This window comes from Pteropus alecto, unplaced genomic scaffold (assembly GCF_000325575.1).
Source record: "Pteropus alecto unplaced genomic scaffold, ASM32557v1 scaffold260, whole genome shotgun sequence".
NCBI lineage: Eukaryota > Metazoa > Chordata > Mammalia > Chiroptera > Pteropodidae > Pteropus > Pteropus alecto.
In genome coordinates this window covers 418,927-426,462 of record NW_006429595.1, presented here as the reverse complement: position 1 = coordinate 426,462, position 7,536 = coordinate 418,927, and positions in this window count along the sequence as shown.

The following is a 7,536-nucleotide window of genomic DNA, read 5'->3' as shown; positions in this document are numbered from 1 at the left end:
TGTGTGTGTCTTTCAATCTGAAGTGAGCCTCTTGTAGGCAGTATATGTAAGGGTCTTGTTTTCCTGTCCATTCAGCCACCCTATCTTTTGATTGGAGCATTTAATTCTTTTTCATTTAAAGTACTTGTTGATATATATGTAGTTATTACCATTCTTCATTCATATTTTTGATACATATCTTTTTCTTCTTAAAGAAGTCTCTCCAACATTTTCTGTATTACAGGCTTGGTGGTGAGAACTCTTTTTGCTTTTTCTTGTCTGGGAAGCTCCTGTTTGTCCTTTGATTCTAAATGATAGCTTTGTTGGGAAGAATAGTCTTGGTTGTAGGCCCTTGCTTTTTTATCACTCTGATTATTTCTTGCCAATCCCTTCTGGCCTGCAAAGTTTCTGTTGAGAAATCAGTTGACAGTCTTATGGGAGCTCCCCTGTAGGTAACTAACTGCTTTTCTCTTGCTGCTTTTAAGATTCTCTCTTTGTATTTAACCTTTGACATTTTAATTGTGATGTGTCTTGGTGTGGGCCTTTTTGGGTTCATCTTGTTTGGGACTCTCTGGAACTTCCTGGGGTTGTATGTCTATTTCCTTCACCAGGTTAGGGAAGTTCTTCATAATAATTTCTTCAAATAGGTTTTCAATTCCTTGCTCTTCCTCTTCTCCTTCTGGTATCCTTATGATGTGAATGTTGTTATGCTTAATCTTGTCCCAGAGGGTCCTTACATTATCTTCATTTTTTTGGATTCTTTTTCTTATCGCTGTTCTGAGTGGGTGTTTTCTGCTACCCCACCCTCTAAATACTTGATTCGATCTTCTGCATCATCTACTCTGATGATTTCCTCTAAGGCATTCTTCATCTCAGATATTATATTCTTCATTTCTGACAGATTCCATTTTATGTTTTCTACCTCCATTTTTATGTTTTCTATCTCTTTGTTAAAGTTCTCACTGAGTTTCTCTACTCTTCCTCTAAGTTCATTGAGCATTCTTATAACCAGTGTTTTCAATTCTGCATCTGGTAAAGTTCTTGTCTCCATTTTGTTTAGTTCTTTTTCTGGAGCTTTGTTCTGTTTTTTCATGTGGGACATGTTTCTTTGTCTTCTCATTTTGGCTGCTTCCTGGTGTCTGTTCCTATGTGTTTGGTAGGGCTCCTAAGTCTCCTGATCTTAATAGAGTAGCTTTATGTAGTAGGTGTCCTGTAGGGCACAGTGGCACAGTCTTCCCTGATCACCTGAGTGAGGTGCTCAAACTGTGTCCCTTGTGTGGCCTGTGTGTGCCCTCCTGTTATAGTTAAGCCTTGGTTGCTGTTTGCATGCCGATGGGAGGGATTGACCCTTAGGCTGATTGATTGTGAGGATTGGCTGGTGAAGGGCTGACCCTTCAGAGCAGGATTCCCTTTAGCAGGGCTCTGGTGCCTGCCCAGTTTGCCTTTTTGGTGTGTCCTCCTCAGATGAAGCCCTGGGTGGTGCTCGAGCTCTGGTGCTGGTCAAAGCTGGCTATTGGGTATGCTAGCCCAAGGGCTTCCTGGGAGAGGTCCAGCTGCAGGCCAAGTGCAGCTGTAGCCTGTGCACCTCTGGGACCACCTGATAGGAGTCACCAAGCAATTCACACATGGCCACCACCCATGCTGGGCTTATAAGTGCCTCGAGAGGCCAAGCCAGGAACCGAGGCTGGCTGCCACTAGTGCGGGGCTTTGGGCTGCTCAGCAAGAGGTACAGGGCACACCGAGGCCAGATGCTGTTTCTTTGGGTTTTGTGAGCATTTGAGAGATTTTAGGAAAGTCCACAGCAAGAGCCAAGACAGGCTATTTATATGGAATAAACCACTGGAAGTGGCTTGGGTGGGCCCACAAGTTGGGAGAGGCAGAGTCTGAGAGAATCTCCTGGGTGGAGCAACCTGTGTTAACCAAATGATGGAGACTCAGATATGGCGGCTGCTTGTGTCCACATGCTGGAAGAGGGGAGGGGCTCAACAAAGGAACAATGGATACTGCCAGAACTTCTGTCTGGGAGAAAGCCACCACTCAGGCCCTTGCCTTGAAGTCTGACAACTCAGTGTCTTCCACACTGGAGCTCAGAGCAAGTGAGTCTGTCAGCGAGGAAGTATGGGCGTGGGCCCTTTAAGAGGAATGCCTGGGACTACCTCTGTCTTACTCAGCCACAGTCTTTGCTGGTTTTCACAGCCAGAGGTTGTGGGGACTTCTCTTTCCAGCATTGGAACCCTGGGCTGGGGAGCACAGTGTGAGGCTAGGACCCTTCACTCCTCAAGTGGGGAAGGGGGCTCTGCAGCCAAGATAGCCCTCCTGATTCTCGATCACCCAGGCGGTTGTGGGACTGAGCCATTTCACATCTCTGCCCCTCCTACTGGTTTGACATGACCTCTTATGTTTGTCACTAGTTGTAGGGCTTTTGTTCAGCCAGACCTCAGGCCACTCCCAGTAATAGTTTCTCTGTAGTTTCATTATAATTTTGGTGTGGTTGCAAGAGGAGGCTACTACTGATCTGTTGGGTTTTTTTCCCTTTTAAATGACAACATTGTTCTTACTAAATAAATGTATTTAAAATTTATCCAGATCTTAAATAAATAAAAACCCAGCATCACTCACCAAAAGTGAAAAGTAGTTAACTCTAAAGATGAATCCAGTTACAACTCAACACTGTCTGGCATACACGCACACTGCTGCCTGCCCAGTGCCATGGGGCTGAGGCCGGACTCCTCTGCTGAAAGGAGAGTGGCTAGCCTGTGAACACAGTGAAGCCACGCCAGTAGCAAACTGAGATGGGACTTAACATAATCAGAAAGATGAAAAAACAACAGGAGAAAAGGAACTTCTCCATTCTGCAATGCGATGTTATTCATGCTACGTTCACTGCGTCTGTTCAGTCCGTGCAATTCACCCTGGTAGAGATTAGGCAAGTCTGCCACTCACCTACTCATGCCTTCCCCTAACTTAAGAGGCATGAGGAGGACATCAAGAGCTAGAGGAGGGCCAGCAGTCTATCAAAGCCACACTGACCTGGGCCAGCAGGAAGGTCCCATCTTACAGGTCACATTGGGCACCTGCCAGGAGCCTAAGTCTGGGTGTAGCAGGCAGAGGCTGGGACCCACAACCAAAGTATGTCACTGAGAGTGAGGGGAGGCCTCCTGTGGGCAGTGCATTTGCCATGAGAATAGGGCTGGGTGGGGTGGAGGCTGAAACCGGCCTCAAACTCCAGATGTGGGGCTTGGCAGGGGATGAGGTCAGAGCAGGCTGGCTCCAGGGCACCAGACCTAGAGTCTAAGAATGGGGTCAAGTTTCATGTGCTACCTTATCCTGCCTCCCAGAGCCCAGAAGAGTTAATTGGTGGGAGAAATAGGAGCCAGACACTCTCCTCTCTTCAGGTCTCTGTCTACCACCAGACAGTTCTCCAGCCTCAGAAAAGGTTAGAGGCAGCTCTTCTTTCTGGGTGGGGTCTTCCTTTGATACACTCTTAATCATAGAAAGATGGCAGTTGCAGGACACCAGGACATAGAAAAATCAGAATGATCATGCTTGTTTCTCCACTCCAGGAGAAGAAGCACCACGTATGTCCTGCCCACACTGTGGCCAGCTTCCTGCCAAAGGGGCCTTCTCAGGCATCAGCAGGCACACACTGAGGGAACAAAGGTACATTGTAGTCCCTCAGTAGGCAGGCTCACTACTGCAGGGCAGACTCCCAGCTTTGCCTCAGGGTAACAGTAAAGGGCAAAGTTCCCCACAGCAGTGTCCTGCCTGCCCTCTTGTATCCTCTCTGCTGAAGCAGAATTCAGGTTTTGCCTGTGCGCAACCCTCTTACTGAATTAGTTTCTGTTGCTGCAGAACAAATCGCCGCAAATGTAATCGTTTAAAACAGCACATACTTGTTATCTCAGGGTATCTGTGGGTCAGGAGTCCAGGTAAGGCTTAGCGGGTGCTCTGCTCAGGGTCTCAGAGTGGCAGTCAGGGTAGTGGCTGGGTCGAGATCTCCTCTAGAAGCCCAGTGGAGCATGGGCCCGCTTGGAAGATCACCAAGACTGTCAGCAGAATCTGTTTCCTTGCTCTCAGCTCCTCAAGGCTACCCTGGGGTTCTGGCCCCATGGCCCCTCTATAGGGCCCCTCACAATGTGGCAGCTTTCCTTGAAGCCTGCGGAAAACCACTCTGACCTCAAGGAGGACCTCAGTCTCTCTGAAAGGGCTCATTTAGTCAAGTCAGGTCCAGGATAATCTCCCTTTCAATCAATTCAACAGCAGTCCATTAGGGACTTTAATTACATTAGTGATATCTGTTTGTTCGTTTGTTCATTTGTTCACTTGCTTGCTTGCTTGCCACATAAGAGCACAATCAGGGCAGTGATAGCCCATTACACTATAGTTTCACCCACATTCTGGGGGAGAGGTTATACAGGGCATGTACACCAGGGGGCGATCTTAGAATTGGGTCTGCCACACTTCCCTCGCTCAAAACTTACGAGAGAGGATTTCCTCTAATCTATAAGAGAAAGATAAAACAGCAAGGCACTAAATTTCTAAATTAAGATAGATTTTCAATGTGAAGTGTGTGGATAGAATATGTTTTCCTTCCTTATTTCAATATGTAGTTTATCACCTGGGAAAGGGACATACAGAATATCCTAGAACTTAATGATAACAGTCTCTTCACCCTTATTTGGTTCTATGAGAACAGAAGGAAACAAATAATTGTCAGGACTGCTAGACACAGTTGTGTGGGTTGTGCACTGCATAACCAGGAAGCACCATTAACAGCACATTCAATGACACTCTTAGGAATTATATAATTACAAGAGGGTTTTCCCAGTGCCTCTGATAGCTCTCTTTAGGTACCAGGAAGGTCTGCAGTTGTAACTCCCCGGCTGAGAGCAAGCTGCTGTGGGCACTATCAAATGCAAAACTATTTGAGAACAACCTTGTTTCTGGGACAAGCCTTTTAGCCTCAAAATGGTTGACTGTTCAGACCTCCCAGAAAGTCTTTGACCCCTATTCGGAGCTCAGTACTCCCAAGAGCTTCCCAGCCCTGGCAAATGGTGTTCCTCTGACTCTTTGCGCCTGCCTGCCACATCCAGACACCTACTTAGCAGCCTCCTCCCAGCCTTCCCTCTCTCTTAGGTTCCCAGAGTGGCCGATCTTTCTCAAAGCCACCATGTTTTGTCACCCTCTGTCCTCGCCACCCATTTGCTCTCCTAGACAGCTGAGATGGGCCTGGGTTGGGGCCAGCACAGGGGCTAGCCTGTGGAAGGGGCTGCCCTTGCCCTCTGAGTGGGGATGCCCTGCATGCTGTGTGTGCTCTGGTAGGAATGGCCTGCTTGCCGAGGCCCTCCCTGGTCAGTGGTCAGTGATGTGTGTCTGCAGCCGCTCTTCTCCATCCAGACCAGGCACAGGGAGCAGGAGCAGCAGCCTGGGAGAGATGAGAGGTGGGGAGCCCATGTTTGGATACAATAAGTGTGGCAGGCCTGTGGACAGTGGCTGGAACTGACCTTTGGCAGCTGGAGCTACTAGTCTGAACCTCAGTAGCAATCAGAGCTGGAGAGAAAATGGAGAAGGACCTCAAAAGGCCATTGTAGTGTTATGAAGAAAGCACCAGCTCAAACCATGGCTCTGCCACTTGGGCAAATGAGGTGGCCCCTTTGCCCTTCTTTCCTTGCTTATAAATTAAGGGTAAAGTGCTCTCTTCCTAGACCTGAGATGAAACAAGATACTATAAGGAGGAGGTGCAACGTGCATGCACAGAGGTTCCTGGGGCTACTCCAGGTTCAGGGGTATATGTGGAGTTCATAATTGGACTGAGAGACTCCCCTTCTCAGCAGCAGGGACCAGAAAACATTCCCAAAGACCTTAGGGAAAAATTTGAGAGCATACACCTGTTATGTCTCTGCAGGCCAGCTGTGGCTGGCACTGAAAGTGTCCAAACATTTAAACAACTGACATGTGCAGCTAGCTCACTCTTGGAACATTACCCTCCAGAAGCTGAGAGCTTTACATGTCTGCGCCCGTACATCCTACGCCTTTCCCATTAGTTGTGAGCACATCTGTTTGTCTCTCTCCATGGCTAAGTGCACTCCTCAAGGACAAAGTGCTCCCCCCTTCCTTTTTTTTTTGTATCCTTGCATCCTCAGGTGTCTGGTACATAAAGAGGAGAGAACTTCCTGGGTCAGTTTTCCTTTTAAAGAGGAAAACTAGTGAGCAGGACTAGTGTGGGCAGGACATCCTAGTGAGCCTGGTTAGGACTCAATCCTGCCAGAAGAGGGCGCAAGAGCCTTTGCGGATGCAGATGTGGAGGCGATATTCAATTAGCAAGATTTCCTGGAAACACTTTTAGCAAGTAACACATTTATAATAGCTATTTTTCTGTCATGTTCTTTCCCTTCGCCTAGTCCTTGCAAGATTTGTCACTTGGCAGCTGCAAAGGCCTGCAGAGGCTCTGGGCTTGGGAAACTCCCAGAAAGTCAAGGCCATGGCCCCCTGGTCCATCCACATTTCACCAGCTGGAGAGGATTTAGGTGGGATTGAGAGGAGATGGGAGCACTCACATCCGTGGTGGCCTTCACCCTCCTGAAGCTGTGTTGGCCAGGAAACTAGGCTCTCAGCAGCACTCAGAGTCTGTTAGGGCTGTCACTGAAGGGAGTGAGCACCCTGTCACCATGGATGTGCAAGGAGCTAGAAAGTGGGGTTGAGCAATTTCTACTCCACAGACTATTGTGGGATTACACGAGGTGGTAACTGTAAAGCATCCAGCCCAGTGTCTAGGTATATTAGTATTAGGAAGATTTTAAGTTGTTGAGAATTCAGACATAGGAGTAGGAAATGTACTAGATAATTCATGTTTCTAAGACTCCAATACTGTAAAAATTATGAGTGCTTTTGTGGAAAAAATAAAGTTAATTCATTATTTTTTAAAAAATTAAGAAAAATTTTAGATAAGGTAACATTTCTGATATGGAAGTGTATATATTTGTGCAATCAAGAGAAGTAAATCTAGACCAGGAATTGGCAAACTATGGCCTACTGCCTGTTTTTGTATGGCTGTAAACCAAGAATGGTTTTTAGATTTTTAAATGGTTGAAATAAATCGAAACAAGAACAATATTTCATGATATGTGAAAATTACATGAAATTCAAGTTGTAGTGTGCATAAGTGAAATTTGATGGGAACACAGCCATACTCCTCATTTACATATTACTTATAGCTGATTTCATACTAATGGCAGAGTATTGTTGCTGCAACAGAACTGCATAGCTCTCAGAGCCTAAAACATTTACTTATCTGGCCTGTCACAGAAGTTTTGTTACCCTGGCTTAGATTGTTAAAATCGGCAAGGAGAAGGATTCATCCAGTCCACCTCCTGTTGTCTTTTCATTTGGGGAAACTGAACTTGGTCAGGGAATGGGCTTGCTCAAGGCCAGTACCATGAAAGGGGTCCTGGGCTCATTTGTGGGCTCCGCTGTGTGCTCTGCATGGCATTTAGGTATTTGTGAGCAAAGCCTCTGAGCCCATTCTGGCACCAAGAAGCAAGTACAAGAGGGTTCAGG